The 18,845-nt window shown below is 44.7% G+C and overlaps 1 protein-coding gene and 5 non-coding genes across 6 annotated transcripts in view; 2 read left to right on the top strand and 4 right to left on the bottom strand.

Annotated features, from left to right (window-relative positions):
• Nucleotides 1-18,845, bottom strand: part of LOC126236049 (transcriptional regulator ERG homolog) — a 300,731-nt gene that overhangs the window by 102,106 nt on the left and 179,780 nt on the right. The window lies entirely within an intron of this gene.
• On the bottom strand, nt 1,468-1,542 carry Trnat-agu (transfer RNA threonine (anticodon AGU)). Its single transcript has one exon. It is a non-coding gene; the product is annotated as a tRNA-Thr (tRNA).
• Nucleotides 1,909-1,983, bottom strand: Trnat-ugu (transfer RNA threonine (anticodon UGU)). Its single transcript has one exon. It is a non-coding gene; the product is annotated as a tRNA-Thr (tRNA).
• Trnat-ugu (transfer RNA threonine (anticodon UGU)) lies at nt 2,350-2,424 on the bottom strand. The gene has a single exon. It is a non-coding gene; the product is annotated as a tRNA-Thr (tRNA).
• On the top strand, nt 2,533-2,608 carry Trnat-ugu (transfer RNA threonine (anticodon UGU)). Its single transcript has one exon. It is a non-coding gene; the product is annotated as a tRNA-Thr (tRNA).
• Nucleotides 2,975-3,049, top strand: Trnat-ugu (transfer RNA threonine (anticodon UGU)). Its single transcript has one exon. It is a non-coding gene; the product is annotated as a tRNA-Thr (tRNA).

The following is an 18,845-nucleotide window of genomic DNA, read 5'->3' as shown; positions in this document are numbered from 1 at the left end:
ACACGGCAGGTCTAGTCTAGAGACCTAGCACTCGCCCCAGATGTACAGCCGACTTTGCTAGCGATGGTTCACTGTCTACACACGCTCTAATTTGCAGAGACGACAGTTTAGCATAGCCTTCAGCTACGTCATTTGCTACGACCTAGCAAGGCGCCATATTCAGTTACTATGTCTTCTGAACAGATAATATTGTGACTCATGTACCGTCAAGAGCGACGTTCATCATTAATGGATTAAAGTTAAGTATCAATCTAATTACTTCCGCTTTCTGAATTCTAATTCCTTGTCACGTTCCAGACCTCACGTCAGTATAGTTCTTCCCTCCTCACGCCAGCCTGCGTGAGCTAAAACGCGTGCATTTCGGCCTCCAGTTGTAACACGGTGTTGGCTCTTCTGCCAACCCAACATGTTCCTAACCTACCGAACAATTTAGCCGACTTGAAAAATCGAATCTACGCTCCCGATGCACATGTTAAGCCCGATTTTCTGCAATGAGTGTGCGAAGCAACTGATAAGCGGTGGAATGTTTGCCGCATCACAAAGGGTAGTCACATCGAATCAAAATGGCATTTAACGCTTCTATGTGAAACTTGAGATTATTGCCACAAAATGACACATACGAGTCAGTATGCCAGTTCCGTAAGTTATCTCAATACATTTGTATATCATGCCAAAGATGTAAAGTCCTTTTTGTCTCACTCTGTATTAGCGCTCGGGGCAGGCTTATGAGAGCAATACAAGGTATTAGCGCTGACGTCGTTAGGTGTGTGGTGACGACGCAGAGGAGCACGTGTGATTGTCGGGTATCGGCGGGCGCTGGGTGGCGGTCCGCGGCCATCAGTCTCGGCGACACAAAGGGCGGCCCGGCCGTCAGCGCCGCCTCCGCCGCCCCCGCCGCCTCCCGTTGATTAACGAGCCCGCCACGCGCCGCCAGTCGCCACCGGCCACACGCGCGCCAAAACACACACGCCGGGGGCCCGGCAGGCACCACTGGCAGCGGGCTACCGCTGCTCAGCTTGCCATCCCTCACATCATATTCACAAACGCGCGATTTGCTTGTCTCTCAGTACGGTAAAACAGTGAGGAGACGCTGGCACATCTAAAATCAGTACTGAGTGTTTCGCTTCGATGGTGATAGCTACGAAGTACTCTGGTGACCTACTCTTTGGGTACGCAGAGTATCCAAGCAATGTGACAGCCACGGCTGTATACATTAGACTGTTTTTTCCTGACCTTTTAACAGTTGTGACCTTTTGTAATTCCAGATATAATCACTGGACGAAGGAAATAAATCCAAACAGAAGAATTACTTTAATGAAGAGTATATATGACGGTAGTATTTGTTTCCGAAAGAACAGTTACCGTCGATGACCATGCAGCTTTGCTCGAAATGAAATGATATTTAAATAGACACCCTAGCTGCAAGCAGGCGTTGATACACTTCATTGGGGACATGTTGAAAATGTGTGCCCCGACCGGGACTCGAACCCGGGATCTCCTGCTTACTTGGCAGACGCTCTATCCATCTGAGCCACCGCGGGCACAGAGGATAGTACGTCTGCAGGGACTTATCCCTTGCACGCTCCCCGTGAGATCCACATTCCCAACATGTCCACAACACTACATTCGTAGTGCGCCTAATAGATGTTTGCCCATCATACTCATTACTCGTGGCAGATTAATCTACCAAGTCCCGTACGAGTTCGGGCATAGCGTGTGCGTTCGCACAAGAAGGTCAAAGGCCGGGAACCCCTATTTTTAACTATATATGACGGTAGTATCTGTTCCCGAAAGAACAGTTACCGTCGATGACCATGCAGCTTTGCTCGAAATGAAATGATATTTAAATAGACACCCTAGCTGCAAGCAGGCGTTGATACACTTCATTGGGGACATGTTGAAAATGTGTGCCCCGACCGGGACTCGAACCCGGGATCTCCTGCTTACATGGCAGACGCTCTATCCATCTGAGCCACCGCGGGCACAGAGGATAGTACGTCTGCAGGGACTTATCCCTTGCACGCTCCCCGTGAGATCCACATTCCCAACATGTCCACAACACTACATTCGTAGTGCGCCTAATAGATGTTTGCCCATCATACTCATTACTCGTGGCAGATTAATCTACCAAGTCCCGTACGAGTTCGGGCATAGCGTGTGCGTTCGCACAAGAAGGTCAAAGGCCGGGAACCCCTATTTTTAACTATATATGACGGTAGTATCTGTTCCCGAAAGAACAGTTACCGTCGATGACCATGCAGCTTTGCTCGAAATGAAATGATATTTAAATAGACACCCTAGCTGCAAGCAGGCGTTGATACACTTCATTGGGGACATGTTGAAAATGTGTGCCCCGACCGGGACTCGAACCCGGGATCTCCTGCTTACATGGCAGACGCTCTATCCATCTGAGCCACCGCGGGCACAGAGGATAGTACGTCTGCAGGGACTTATCCCTTGCACGCTCCCCGTGAGATCCACATTCCCAACATGTCCACAACACTACATTCGTAGTGCGCCTAATAGATGTTTGCCCCGCGGTGGCTCAGATGGATAGAGCGTCTGCCATGTAAGCAGGAGATCCCGGGTTCGAGTCCCGGTCGGGGCACACATTTTCAACATGTCCCCAATGAAGTGTATCAACGCCTGCTTGCAGCTAGGGTGTCTATTTAACTATCATTTCATTTCGAGCAAAGCTGCATGGTCATCGACGGTAACTGTTCTTTCGGGAACAGATACTACCGTCATATATAGTTAAAAATAGGGGTTCCCAGCCTTTGACCTTCTTGTGCGAACGCACACGCTATGCCCGAACTCGTTCGGGACTTGGTAGATTAATCTGCCACGAGTAATGAGTATGATGGGCAAACATCTATTAGGCGCACTACGAATGTAGTGTTGTGGACCTGTTGGGAATGTGGATCTCACGGGGAGCGTGCAAGGGATAAGTCCCTGCAGACGTACTATCCTCTGTGCCCGCGGTGGCTCAGATGGATAGAGCGTCTGCCATGTAAGCAGGAGATCCCGGGTTCGAGTCCCGGTCGGGGCACAAATTTTCAACATGTCCCCAATGAAGTGTATCAACGCCTGCTTGCAGCTAGGGTGTCTATTTAAATATCATTTAATGAAGAGTAATAAAATTTCGGGAAAACTTTTGTGTAGGTAACATGTTTGATTAACGTTGCAGGTACAGGGGTACATGTAAGCGCAGGAAAAGACATTGCAATAGTAAAATGCTGGTACATTAATAACCGGTGTGACCACCAGAAAGTTGAAAGCAATAATGAAAACGTACATGAATTATGTTGTACAGATCCAGGATGTCAGGTTGTGGGATGGAACTCCGTGCCTGTTGAACTTGCTCGGTCAATACAGAGACGGTTAACACTGGTTGTGGACGACGCTCGAGCTGTCGTCCGATGATTCAGCTACATCTACATCTACATCTACATCTACATCTACATTTATACTCCACAAGCCACCCAACGGTGTGTGGCTGTCATTACCTCCCTTTCCTGTTCCGGTCGCGTATTGTTCGCGGGAAGAACGACTGTCTGAAAGCCTCCGTGCGCGCTCTAATCTCCTGAATTTTACCTTCGTGATCTCCTCGGGAGGTATAAGTAGGGGGAAGCAATATATTCGATACCTCATCCAGAAACGCACCCTCTCGAAACCTGGCGAGCAAGCTACACCGCGATGCAGAGCGCCTCTCTTGCAGAGTCTGCCACTTGAGTTTGCTAAACATCTTCGTAACGCTATCACGGTTACCAAGTAACCCTGTGACGAAACGCGCCGCTCTTCTTTGGATCTTCTCTATCTCCTCCGTCAACCCGATCTGGTACGGATCCCACACTGATGAGCAATAAGTATAGGTCGAACGAGTGTTTTGTAAGCCACCTCCTTTGTTGATGGACTACATTTTCTAAGCACTCTCCCAATGAATCTCAATCTGGTACCCACCTTACCAACAATTAATTTATAAACATGGGGATAATTTTAACAGAAAAGAAGAAGCTATGAAACTCAGCGATATATGGACAGTGGCGCTACAGAATCGGTGATAAGTTTTTATGTTTGACGTATTGTAATCGATAGTTACATTTTATCCTTGACAAGGTTTATCTCTGCTCTCACGGGAAATCCAGACCACGCCCACTTTCCACGGTATTTAGGCCGCTCTTCACGTCCAGACTCAGCACAACCAGGAGCACCTCCGAAGATGTCCAACGTAGCTTTGGACGAAACGTCAGGGATAGAAGAGTTCCATGGACAACGGCCATACAACCCGGAAGAATTCTCGGCAGCTAACCCATGAGTATATTTCATACTTCACTCCTCACTATTTAATCAGCGTAACCTCATCCTTTCTAAAAATTGTGCAGCCTATTGGTAAAATCTGAACCTTCGGGTCTCCATTGTACTTACTCTCTTCAACTTATTTTCGGTTTCGTCGAAGACAATCTCAATTTCACTTATAATTGCTTTGCCATTAGGCTATCCGAGCACGTTCCATAGCCAGAGCCAAACATCCGTACGTCGTCAACCATGTGTCTACACCCTGCACTCTTACATCCATTACGTATATTCCAGGGCAATGCAGATAATTTAATTGAAAGTCGCATGCCCCCTGTCGGCAGATAAATACAAAACTGCAGTGCCCGTGTTGTTCAGAGGTACGATTCAATGTTTCATCGGACATGCATTCATATCTGAAGGAACGGGCACTGCGACGACTTCAGCTGCTTTGTGATATACACTACTGGCCATTAAATTTGCTACGCCAAGAAGCAATAGAGATGATAAACGGGTATTCATTGGACAAATATATTATACTAGAACTGACATGTGATTACATTTTCACACAATTTGGGTGCATAGATCCTGAGAAATCAGTACGCAGAACAACCACCTCTGGCCGTAATAACGGCCTTGATACGCCTGGGCATTGAGTCAAACAGAGCTTGGATGGCGTGTACAGGTACAGCTGCCCATGCAGCTTCAACACGATACCACAGTTCATCAAGAGTATTGCCTGCCGTATTGTGACAAGCCAGTTGCTCGGCCACCATTGACCAGACGTTTTCAATTGGTGAGAGATCTGGAGAATGCGCTGGCCAGGGCAGCAGTCGAACATTTTCTGTATCCAGAAGGGCCCGTACAGGACCTGCAACATGCGTTTGTGCATTATCCTCCTGAAATGTAGGGTTTCGCAGGGATCGAATGAAGGGTAGAGCTACGGGTCGTAACACATCTGAAATGTAACGTCCACTGTTCAAAGTGTCGTCAATGCGAACAAGAGAGGACTGAGACGTGTAACCAATGGCATTCCATACCATCACGCCGGGTGATACGCCAGTATGGCGATGACGAATACACGCTTCCAATTTGCGTTCACCGCGATGTCGCCAAACACGGATGCGACCATCACGATGCTGTAAACAGAACCATGATTCATCCGAAAAAATGCCATTCGTGCACCCAGGTTCGTCGTTGAGTACACCATCGCAGTACACCATATCTGTGATGCAGCGTCAAGGATAACCGCAGCCATGGCCTCCGAGCTGATAGTCCATGCTGCTGCAAACATCATCGAACTGTTCGTGCAGATGGTTGTTGTCTTGCAAACGTCCCCATCTGTTGACTCAGGGATCGAGACATGGCTGCACGATCCGTTACAGCCATGCGCATAAGATGCCTGTCATCTCGACTGCTTGTGATACGAGGCCGTTGGGATCCCGCACGGCGTTCCGTATTACCCTCCTGAACCCACCGATTCCATATTCTGCTAACAGTCATTGGATCTCGACCAACGCGAGCAGTAATGTCGCGATACGATAAGCCGCAATCGCGATAGGCTACAATCCGACCTTTATCAAAGTCGGAAACGTGATGGTACGATGCGCATGCGCATAAGATGACTGTCATCTCGACTGCTTGTGATACGAGGCCGTTGGGATCCCGCACGGCGTTCCGTATTACCCTCCTGAACCCACCGATTCCATATTCTGCTAACAGTCATTGGATCTCGACCAACGCGAGCAGCAATGTCGCGATACGATAAGCCGCAATCGCGATAGGCTACAATCCGACCTTTATCAAAGTCGGAAACGTGATGGTACGCATTTCTCCTCCTTACACGAGGCATCACAACAACGTTTCACTTGGCAACGCCGGTCAGCTGCTGTTTGTGTATGAGAAATCGGTTGGAAACTTTTCTCATGTCAGCACGTTGTAGGTGTCGCCACCGGCGCCAATCTTGTGTGAATGCTTTGAAAAGCTAATCATTTGCATATCACAGCATCTTCTTCCTGTTGGTTAAATTTCGCGTCTGTAGCACGTCATCTTCGCGGTGTAGCAATTTTAATGGCCAGTAGTGTATTAGGCTCTCCGTGTATGACTCAGGCGAGACCCAAAGTTCCGCATATCATCAACAATATGTCCACAACGTGCACTCGTAGATCCGTTGTATTAATTCTCGTACAGTGGAGACATATTAAATGCAAGTCGCTTGGTGTAAATTGTAAGTTACTGCTGATGTGTATATTTATTTCGGATAACCGATAATTCTATTCTTCAGATAAGTTATTTACTTCGGTGACAGTTTAAATGTGATTTAATTTCGTCATTAATATCCCTAACTTACATCAAAGTATTCGCTTTTCGACAGCAAAGATAAAAATTGTCGAACTATCTTGTTTGTGACAAAATCACCGTACGCCATGGTGCCAGCATTACGATGAAAGTTCTGTTATCTTTTTCTCTTGAAAAGAGATCCTTTGGCGGTTCATGTCTGTACGGTTTGCTTTGGAGCGGACTCCTGCCGGCAGCTGCCGCAAAATCCGGAGCGACTGTAAACACTGAATGTCAGTGGCCCCTCACTTTCAGACAGGAAAGCGAGCCACTTTGCGTGAAATGTGTTTGAAAGTCGTCTTCCCCGCGGGGTATCGTGTTCAGGAGATCAATCACCGGCCAGCAGGCAGTACGATGAGGGGGGGGGGGGAGGGGGAGGAGGGGAGTAGTGGCGCCGCTCGCTGCTGAGACAGCCCTCAGTCGCTTCTGGTGACCGTGGGTGGGTGCGAGCGATCGGCGCATTGCTGGCGCATACAGCCGTATCTCAACACAGCCACTGTTCGAATGCACGAACACTAAATGGGACTTCTTTTTATCTGCAGCTAATGAGGTTCCAATGGCTCTAAGCACTATGGGACTTAACACCTGAGGTCATCAGTCCCCTAGAACTTAGAACTACTTAAACCTAACTAACCTAAAGACATCACACACATCCATGTCCGAGGCAGGATTTGAACCTGCGACAGTAGCAGCTGCGTGGTTCCGGACTGAAGCGCCTAGAACCGCTCTACCACAGAGGCCGGCTAATGAGGTTCCACGGTGACGTTATTATAGGTGGAACAAGCACGAAAAAGAACAGCAACAAATATACGCCGACATCTTTTTGCAATGAGAATCGGTTGTCTCAACGATTTTGTGAACAGTCCAAAAACCTACATCAGTACTGCCAGTTTACTTTCTTGTTCAACTCCTTCCAAATCAAAATGTGTTCTGCAGCACTTGACCAAATGGACGTACGCTGGAGTTTAAGACCCAGTCGACATAGAGGTCTTCAGAGATGAAGCACAAGTTGTGTAGTGAAAGAACGGGGGAAAGGGACCGGAAATCATCCAGTGACGCAGCCATCACACAGTTTTTCTGAAGTGAGTTGGAAAAACCGCGGGAATCTAAATGCAAATAGGGGAGTGTTGATTTGAACTCCGATGCCTCAGAATGTGAATGCAGTACCTTAAACATTATGGAGCCTTGTTCGGTTCTTAGAGCGAAGTGCACAATTGGTAACAGATTCATCAGTTTCTTCCGAACATGCGATTTCTTGACATAAAGGGTCGAGCAGGGAAAATAATGTTCCTAATATTTGGAGCCATTGCTCCTCAGTTACTGCTTCACTACTCCAGAATTGGTTGTTTTGAGAATGTTTCAACTTCATCTTTGTGGATGCAAAGAGTTGCGGCCTGACAATGGCGTCTGTTCTGAGACAACAAACAGCAAATTTGCAGATATCTTCCGGGGCTGCTAAAAAATTTGAAATTGTTGACATCTGTCTTATCTTAGACAGAGGTTACAGACTCTGATAACTACTCGAGGAGTTGCTGTAAATTCTGTAACCACAATTGTTCATTGAGGTAAATTTTGTAGTGGTCTTTGGTCTTCAGTGCGAAGAGTGGTTTGATTTTGCCCTCCAGGGTAGTCTCTCTCATGCAAACCACTTTATCGCTTCATAAGTGATCCAAACAACGTCCATCTGAACCTGCTTACTGTATTCAAACTTGGTCTTCCTTTATTAGTTATATCCACCACGCTTCCTTACATTACCAAACCCAATATTTCTTGATGCAGCTGGATATATCCCATCAACCGATTCCTTTTTTTTTTAGTCAAGCTGTGTCATAAATTTCTTTATTCCCTAGTTATATTCCGCACCTCTTCCTTCGTTATTCGATTTACCCATCGAATCTTCAGCATTTTCTATGGCATTACATTTCAAAAACTACTTTCTTGTCTGCATAGTTCCTGTTCCACAATTGACTTCCCTACAAATATTTTCATAAAAGATTTCCTAACATATAAATTTATCTTCGATGTCAACAAATCTCTCTTTTTTAGAAATAATTTTCTTGTTGTTGTCACTCCTCCTTTAATATTCTCTCCATTTAGGTTGTCGTCAATTATTTTGATAACCAATTAGAGAAACTGATTTCCTAATTCAGTTATCTGAGCATCATCTGATTTGATTCGACTACATTTCGTTTTACTTTTGTTGAAGTTGATCTTATAACCTCTTTTGAAGACATTATTCAATCCGTTCAATTTCTCTTCCATTTCCCTTTTTATTTCTTCTCTCTGAACTTTAATTCCCTTTCCGCATACCCACTGGGTTTCTTTAAGACCTGTTTAATGTACAGATTAAATACCACCAGGAGAGGTCACAACCCTGTCCCGCTCTGTTCTCAACTACCGATTTCCTCTCAGGTCCTTCGAATGTCGTAACTCTTACAAAAAATAATTTCAATTCTCTGTATGTTATCACTGCAACCCTCAGAATTTCGAAAGACACGTTAGAGTCAAACATTGCCAAAAGCGAGAGATAAGTGATCATTAAAACCGATAGGGAATTATTTTAAATTCTGTAGTATTATTCTGCAGCTCGATGTTTCGAGTATGCAAACATTTCTTGCCGCGCGGGATTAGCCGAGCGGTCTAATGGCGCTGGAGTCATGGACTGTGCGGCTGGTCCCGGCGGAGGTTCGAGTCCTCCCTCTTGCATGGGTGTGTGAGTTTGTCCTTAGGATACTTTAGGTTAAGTAGTGTGTAAGCTTAGGGACTGATGACCTTAGCAGTTAAGTCCCATAAGATATCACACACATTTGAACAAACATTTCTTTTCCCTGATCTAGCGGTGTCCTACGGTGTTGTGGCGCGGAGAATTGAATATGTACCATGTGTGCAAAACTGTAGTTAGAAATGAACGAGAAATAAACTTCGTAACATTAATGTTTGGAAGTGATAATTTAAACTTTATCACCACACCTCGTAAACCTTTCCGCGATGCACAAAGCCTCTCTTGTAGCGTTTGAGAGTGGACTTGACTGTACGTTTCCATTACTCCTTCGCGCTTACGAAACGAATCCATGACGATTAGGTATATGCTGCTTTTCTTTTAAAATTCTCTATTTTCTCTAGAAATCTCGTCTGGTAAGAGTTCCACACTGAGCAGCAATACTCAACCATTGGTCGAAGGAGGGTTTTGTAAACCACCTTCTCCGTCGGTAGACTACACTTTTTGAGAACTCTTCCAATCAATCTCACTTTGTCATTTGTTATTTGAGTCTTCAGGAACGTGTTGTTGATTATGGGGTGAAAACTACGGATGCATTGTGTTGGTGATATTAGTAAATAATTTTGACGGGTATTGCTCAAATCGAGAGGTGTACGTCATCACTTCAGTTATTCTTATAGAATTCTTTACTCCTTGATACGTACTGACGACGTAGCGTACCAGTGACAGCACAGAACAACGAGGCCTGTCTATGCGATTCTCTCGTTCGTCTGTTGTGTACTTCCGGATTAATGTGCTGGAATTTGACGGTGTTTGACCACGCCGCCCACGACGCCATTCATCCCTCCGGCGAAAACGATAGTACTGCGATCCCTGACGAGCCGCTGCTAACGAGCTCGTCTCGGCGAGACTGCGGTGAGTGGGTCTCGTATAGCGCGCCAACATGCGGAGCGCCGGCCACTAGACCTGTTGATCTGTTTGGGCAGCGAAGCCGCGGCCCGTCGCAGCACAATTAAAAGCGGTTCTGGTCCGGCGCGCGGTCGCTCGCGTCCAAACAGCAGGCTCTGCGCTTCGCGGCGTGTTTGCCGACCCGGGCGGCGCGGCGCAGCGGGGCCGGGGATTACTCGCACAGTGGCGGCCGTGCTCTCAGGTTACTCCGCCCGCCGCCAGGGGCGCTCCCTGCGGCGAGGGTGGACTCGCCCGCAGCGTAGCTGGGGAGGCGCACAATTATGTCCTCTATATTGAGTGAGGGTGAGCAAACCTAGGGACGGGGATCCATAACAAAGTGAACAATTGGCGGCGATTCGGCCGGCCGGGCAGCACGCGCGTCCACCCGGGGAGCGATAATGCGCGCCGCCGCCGGCTGCACGTCAATGCCGCGCATTGTGCGACCGCTAAGTGGCCCGCGCTTTCTTAAACGTCGCCGCGGATTACTCATGCCCTCGAGCTGCAGCCGGCACTGACATTCTTCGACGCAAATGTGGCGTAATCGCAGGTTAGTAACTTGTAAAGTCGGACGTTCAAATGATACCAAAAAGCAGTAGTAAAACATTCCAGCCGCCCGTAGTGGCCGAGCGGTTCTAGCCGCTTCATTCTGGAACCGCAAGATCGTTACGGTCGCAAGGCGAATCCTGCCTCGGGCATGGATGTGTGAGATGTCCTTAGGTTAGTTAGGTTTAAGTAGTTCTAAGGTCTAGGGGACTGGTGACCTCCGATGTTAAGTCCCATAGTGCTCAGAGCCATAAAACATTCCACCATCTCTAAAACATTGCTAGTAAAATTTCAGTTCAAGATGGCTTCAGGAAACTTGTCGTATAGCGTAAGACTGGAGCGGTAGCTTCAGATACATGAAGTTGAGCCATATGTGCTTTCACGACGTCTTACGTCCCTGTGCAAGCGCCGAAACTACTGACCTTGGTGAGTTCTTCAGAAGTACGGCTCGCCCTGAAGTGACGCGTACAGTGTCCCGCAGCTGAAAAAACTGTTAACAACTAGCTGCACTACGCACGTCAGTAGGGTGCAGAGACTTCTGAAACTGTCTTATACACGTAGAGCGAGTTATTTCATTTGGTCCCGGCTGTAAATTAGATGGGTAGATCACATAACTAATGAGGAGGTATTGAATAGAATTAGGGGGAAGAGAAATTTGTGGCACTACTTGACTAGAAGAAGTGATCGGTTGGTAGGACATGTTCTGAGGCATCAAGCGATCACCAATTTAGTATTGGAGGACAGCGAGGAGGGTAAAAATCGTAGAGGGAGACCAAGAGATGAATTCACTAAGCATATGCAGAAGGGTGTAGGTTGCAATAGGTACTGGGAGATGAAGAAGCTTGCACAGGATAGAGTAGCATGGAGAGCTGCATGAAACCAGTCTCTGGACTGAAGACCACAACAACTGGCTGTAACTGCTAAATCAAGAAACGTCTTCTGTAGTCAGCCGTAACACCTGCAGTGTAAGTAGCCAACATCATATCAGCACTTCAAAGATTTCTAGTAGACAGGGGACAATTTTCCGGAAGACACACGACCATGCTCCGACCGTCCATCAGGAGGCGACCCAACTGCCGCTAGAGGCCGCAGACCGCATGGACGTATCCTCTTTTGCAAGAGACTTGATCGAAAAAGGGCCCAGCTGTTTCCTAGTGGTGAATGGCGTTTACTGCAGCACTCAGGGCACACGGGGCCGTTTGCCGATAGTGAGTTTTCCCGGCCTAGACATTGACTTCACAAGGATTCCATCGATCAGGATTCACACTCGAGAGTCGCCTCCACGATATCACTGCTGGTCTCGTCTGACTTCACAACCCTGGGAGATGCCAACTGTAGAGTTAGGCTGTTTGTGACCTCGTCGACAAAGAAACCGGGGGCTCTATTATCATGAACTTGTAAATTTATTCATGTTTAACTTTCAAATGGCTACGCTCGACTTAGACAATTTTGCTCGCTACGGGAATTAAACTTTGTTCATGGAATTTGTACTTTAACACCAAGGGTACTACGGGACTTGGTCTTTCATAAAATGTGTGACGAAGCTACTTAGAATCAGTGACAATCTAACTGTGTAAGTAGGCCGTTTAGGTTTTTGTGTCGGTAACGCCACGTAGCGCTCTGTATGAAAATCACTGACTGTATGCAGTCTGTGGCTGGTTGGCATTGTTGGAATATTCTCTATTGTAGTGTTGGGCAGTTGGATGTGAACAGCGCGTAGCGTTGCACAGTTGGAGGTGAGGCACCAGCAGTGGTGGATGTGAGGAGAGGGATGGCGGAGTTATGAGCGGACGATCTGGACGTGTGTCCGTCAGAAAAAGGAAATTTGTTTAACTTTTGAACGCTATTAAGATAAATACATTGTTTGTTCTCTATCAAAATCTTGCATTTGCTAACTATGCCTGTCAGTAGTTAGTGACTTCAGTAGTTAGAATCTTTTATTTAGCTGGCAGTATTAGCGCTCACTGTATTGCAGTAGTTTGAGTAATGAAGATTTTTGTGAGGTAAGTGATTCATTAAAGGTATAGGTTATTGTTAGTCAGGGCCATTCTTTTGTAGCGATTATTGAAAGTCAGATTGCGTTGCGGTAAAAAAAAAGTATATATTGTCTGTCAGTTTAGTGTTAATCAGAATAAATAAAGAGAGAAATGTCTGAATACGTTCAGTTTTACTCAGCTATCTTTGTATCAAATAACGTAGAAGTTGACCAGCTCACTCATTCATATTTTTTTTTTAAGGGGACGTTTCAACTGGCCTTCAGCCGCCAGAAGTATTATGCTCTTGTTCAAGAAGTGACTTATTTTACGTTTGTTTCAGTCCATGTCAGATTACACGTGCTGTGAAGATTTTATAAATAAACTTGTTCGATCATTGCTAAATGGGTATTTTTGTATTGCCGTTGGTGGAAATATCAAAGTCATTGCATTAAATATGTGCTCTGTATGGTCATTTTGAATACAGAAATTTTGCTACGAAGTCCATCCTAGCACACATTTGCTGAAATGAAAGAACGAATACAAGCACAGATTGTACTAATCTCTCTCTCTCTCTCTCTCTCTCTCTCACACACACACACACACACACACACACATTGGGAGCGATCTTAAGATTTGAACTCACGACCTGTTTTTTATAAAACTCAACTTTATATCTGTTAACAAGTAGTTTTGAAAAAAAGCGCGCATAAAATTTTACACATTACTCTACTTCTTCACAAAACAAAAACATTGCACAATCTTCATAAAAGTGACTAAAGATCCGGGCAACATGAACTCACATCACGAGAGCTCACCACCGCCTCTAGACGCACGAGCGGAACTCCTCTCCCTGTTCCAAAGCGCGAGAAACATATTTTCTCTGATTGGCCGAATAACATACTGGCTAACCAGCTTCCTATTATAATTCACACAACCCAATACTTGTCTCTTTTGACCAGTCTCAGCTCCAAACCTGTTCGCACGAAAATGTAAGAGGTGATCAAAAAGTTTCCGTTTGAGGGCGTTGCTGCAGCGTATATGCCACGTAGCACGACTCCAGTGAACGTATATAAACTCCAACATGTAGGCAAGAGATTAGTGTAGTATTCGTCTCTTTCGGACGTGCTTGCAATGAAATTGGAAACGTGAAATTTAGCGACGTTACTACCAAATGTCTCCAAACATGACCAACGCGCTGTTATTTTTTTCTTGGATGCCGACGGACAAACACCGGTACATATCCATCGAAGAATGGAGGATTTGTACGGGGCACCGTGTCTGTTGAAAGCCACCGTCCGAGAAAACTGCGACAAGGGGTGCTGCTGCTTCGTGATAACGTGCGTCGCCGCATCGCAAATGTCGTAACACAGAAGTTACGCCGACACAAATGGAAGAGACTCGAACACCCGCACTAGAGTCCTGGCCTCTCCCCATAGTATGATCACGGCGTCAGTTCCTTAAAAAAGACTTTGAAGAATCGGCGATTCCTACGAGGATGTACAGTAGGTAGTTACGGACTTCTTCACGGTGTTCTTACCAAACTGGTATCTTCAAACCGGTGTGTCGATGGGGTGAATGTCTCAACATTCACAGTGATTCGCGTGATTGGCACATCGATTGTCGACTACACGTCCTTCGAATGGAAACTTTTTGATCACACTATATATAGACTAATTATTCCACATAGCAAAACACATCAAAATAACTTCGTCTTTAACCGTCCCAAGGACCCAAGTAAATATACTTCTGAAGTAACGAAAATTGCCTACTTCCACGATTATATATTTTTCATGCTGTGTCGGCAGACTTGCCAACACTACGCACACTAATTGAAAGAGGCGGCCAAGATGCACGCGCTAACTCACGAAGGATGGAGTGAGGTCTGAAACAGGAGACTTAATGAATGCTATAAAGAAAAGTACGTAGCTCCTTTGGTACTTATCTTTTAATCCATCCTTTGTATACATCGTTCTTGATGAGACATCTGGAGATTGTGGCGATACAAGTGAGACTCTTTAGATACAAGCTATATAAGGCTAATGGCGCCTTGCTAGGTCGTAGACATGGACTTAGCTGAAGGCTATTCTATCTGTCTCTCGGCAAATGAGAGAAAAGGCTTCGTCAGTATAGTCGCTAGCAACGTCGTCGTACAACTGGGGCGAGTTCTCGTACGTCTCTCGAGACCTGCCGTGTGGTGGCGCTCGGTCTGCGATCACACAGTGGCGACACGCGGGTCCGACATGTACTAACGGACCGCGGCCGATTTAAGCTACCACCTAGCAAGTGTGGTGTCTGGCAGTGACACCACATTTCACATACGTCTCACATCGAGGTTGTACAATTTGCTAAACAAAGTCACTCATTTTAGTTATTAACAATTTCAACGACTCACACTACACATACATTCCACATTCACTCTCTCACTGACTCAGACAACACAACAAATGTAAATAATGTTATGCAAAGGATAAAATAACAGCAGCTGTCTGAAACTGAAGCTATTACAAACATTTTAGTTTTTTAATCAAAATACTGTTTACTCAGTTATTTAATTATCAAGTATATAGTCAGAGCTATTCAGTTACTTTCACACAAAAATCATATTAGGATATCAGTAACATATATGTCACAGAAATTCATAAATTCTGCGTTTTAGGTAATTTTATGTGTTTAAAAATTTACTTTAAATATTAAGCTGAAATTCATACGGACGTTGACTATTACCACTACAAAAGGCTGCACAAAGCTTCATAACAGTTGCGTTAAGAGAAATTTCTTTCATAATTAATAGACCAAGCGAGATAGGACAGTGGTTAGCATACTGGATTAGCATTCGGTAGGATGACGGTTCACATCCTTGTATGGCCATTCAAATTTTGGTTTCCGTGATGTCCCTAAATCGCTGCTCGCAAATGTTTGGACTGTTACTCTGTTACTTCCCTACAACGAAATTCATGCTCGAAATTACCTAGTCGTCAATGGGAAACTAAACTCTAAACCTTCCTTTGTTTCTTTATGATTCATAGTAATGAGGGTAATATTTGCTCTCTGCCAAGTACAGGCTCGCAGCTTGCCTTGACTAACTGACCGATTCACGCCTGTTACTCTCAGCTTGTGAAAGCGATCTCTTGGTCAACGAGTCACTGCGTATAGCAAGAAAGCTTCTGTCCAATTCCATGATTACTATGTATTTTCTTCACCTCAGCAGAACTGAGTTGTCCTAACAACCTCTGTCATCAACACTCTTCATCTTCCCTATTCAAATACGTGTACGGCTGCGTCATCTTACGAAGTACTTAAAATATTAAAAATAGTAAGATAACCGACGTCTCGGCTTTGTTGCAGCGGCCTCACTCAGGCCTTCCTATGCCCTGACGAAGTTGGTATTTTATGGGATGGCTCTGAGCACTATGGGACTTAACTTCTGAGGTCATCAGTCCCCTACAACTTAGAACTACTTAAACCTAAGGACATCACACACATCCATGCCCGAGGCAGGATTCGAACCTGCGACCGTAGCGGTCGCGCGGTTCCAGACTGTAGCGCCGAGAACCGCTCGGCCACTCCGGCCGGCTTTTATGAGATGACGCCGTAGTACACTCAGAAGGATTTTAATGAGACTAACGCTGGCCACGGTAACCTATGTTGTTCCGCTACACCAGGTATCCTAAGAGTGGTTTTTAGGAGTTTTTCCTCACACACATAGACAAATCATGGACTCGTATCTTTCTCTGCCTCAGAAAAGGGTACAGTTTGTGATAACCCGTGCAGCAAACTTGTATACTTCCATCGCTTACCAATAGTACAAACAGTTCAGCCGTTGATACACTGAACGGACTCTCAAAACTACTTGTACACAGTTTAAACACGAAAATGATCAGAATGAAATGTTTCCTTGATGAAAAATATAACTTTTCCTTCCATTTACTATATTGCGTCAACATCCAGACACAAATCTAACAAAGATATGCATGCCTCGGCGATGTTGTGAATGTTTGGCTGCTCGAAATGTTATTGTAATATTTGCCTCTTTCACTCTCTCTCTCTCTCTCTCTCTCTCTCTCTCTCTCTCTATATATATATATATATATATATATATATATATATATATATATATATATATGTGTGTGTGTGTGTGTGTTTTGATTAGATCAGATGTCCTTGTCGTTCCAATAGATCCATAGTGAGGAGAGCTTCCAGGATGTAGAACATGTCAGGGAAACAAGAATATACAATAAATATATACAAAGAAAAGCAAATATGATAATGTACCTTTCTCAGACCCCAAGTGATATGGTCGTCAAGGATGTAGAATAAGTAAGAAATTTTCTTTTAATAATAAATAAATAACTTGTCGCAAAACATGTAAATGTTCAATACACTGAGGTGTACTGATAATTCCTAGGCTGTTGTGGCGATGCATCATCAAATAAAAACTCATTTTGCAGCTCTTATTGACAATGCTTGCAAAAGTGCACTGAATTTGTACAGAAGTCAGATTGCACTAATACTAGCATTATTTGGTACAACTAGTATCACATATGCATCACTTGTTTCTACTAAGAAATTCATTAATGGAGTGGAAGGAGTTGGCCATCTTTTGACTCCTGTTACACTGAACTTTATCGGTAGTTGAACTTTTCATGGCTGGTTATAGAAAATCTGTGTTCCTTAATAATGGGCACCTTCCTGGAAGAAAGTAAGTGACTTTAAATATTTGTAAAGATTATTCCTATTTCTAATATTGATTCCATTAACTGAGTTGTTGGTTTCAAAAACATATATATTTTTAATCACAAATTTCATTGAGGAATAAATATATTTGGGAAACAATAGTTAATATCCCCGTATCTGTAAAAAGGCTTTACGCCACAAATAATTCTTATTACATGTTTTTCGATCCGGTAAACTTTAACTTTACCCCAAGAAATAGTCTGGTGCGACATTATGGAATGAAAGTAAGCGCAGTATGCCAGTTTTTTCATTTTTATGTCCCCCGTGTCTGACAACATTCGCACTGCAAACAGAGATTTCCTTAGGCTCTTCAGCAGTTCTGTGGTGTGCTCCTCCCAAGTGTATTTATTATCAAGCTGTAATTCAAAATAATTTAACACTGTCCACTAGTTTCATCTTTTTGTCCCTATATTTTAGGTGTATACTGGTGGGAAGCTTCTTACAAGTTCTGACCTGCATCTAGAGTGTTTTTCCAAAGATTAGTGACAAAAATGTTGGCTAATAATCATGACAATTTCATGAACCCGTCTTTCTGAGACTGAAGTTGATTTGATATTTATTGCAATTTTGAATCATATGCAAAAACAAAACAAACTGTGTGTCTTTGTGTGAGGGGGATGGGGGTTGACTGGGAAGGCGTGGAGTGGTGGCGAGGGTGGGGGGGAGGGTGCTGTTGGCAGAGACTATTATGCATTCTAAGACCGAACAGCTGGGGAAAATTACACACAGGAAGCTATTACATTATAGATATTCTGTGAAAACCTGTTACAGTTTCCCGACATCTTCTACACCCAGGAGAATCTCCTCACTTTAGACCCCATTCGAACGAATAGCGCATCTAATCTAATTTATGAAGAACAGCAGCTACATCAGGAAAGGATAAGATCTGAGTCACTGCAAACTTTCCTATCCATTACATAATAGTAACACAGAGACTTCGAAGCCATATTGTAAACTGTAAGACATTTCAGGGGCGGAGTAGGACTATGACAATAATTTATTGGCTATAAACTGTAAATAAAAACTTAAGAAATCGCAGAGGGGTAGGAAATCAAGGAGAAGGGGCCTGGATAAATTGAACGAAACAGAGATGTGTCAAAAGTTTCAGTGGGAGCTTTAGGCAATGTTGAATGAAACAGGGGAAAGAACTACAATAGAAGACGAGTGGGTTGCTTTGGGAGATGCAACAAGAATGGCAGCAGAAGACTACATAGGTAAAAGGACGTGGCGTAGTAGAAATCGTTGGATAACACAAGAGGTATTAAATTTAACTGAGGAAAGGAGAAAATATAAAA

This window comes from Schistocerca nitens, chromosome 1 (assembly GCF_023898315.1).
Source record: "Schistocerca nitens isolate TAMUIC-IGC-003100 chromosome 1, iqSchNite1.1, whole genome shotgun sequence".
NCBI classification, from domain to species: domain Eukaryota; kingdom Metazoa; phylum Arthropoda; class Insecta; order Orthoptera; family Acrididae; genus Schistocerca; species Schistocerca nitens.
The sequence above is the reverse complement of the archived record's forward strand: the minus strand, read 5'-3'. Positions and strand labels throughout refer to the sequence as shown.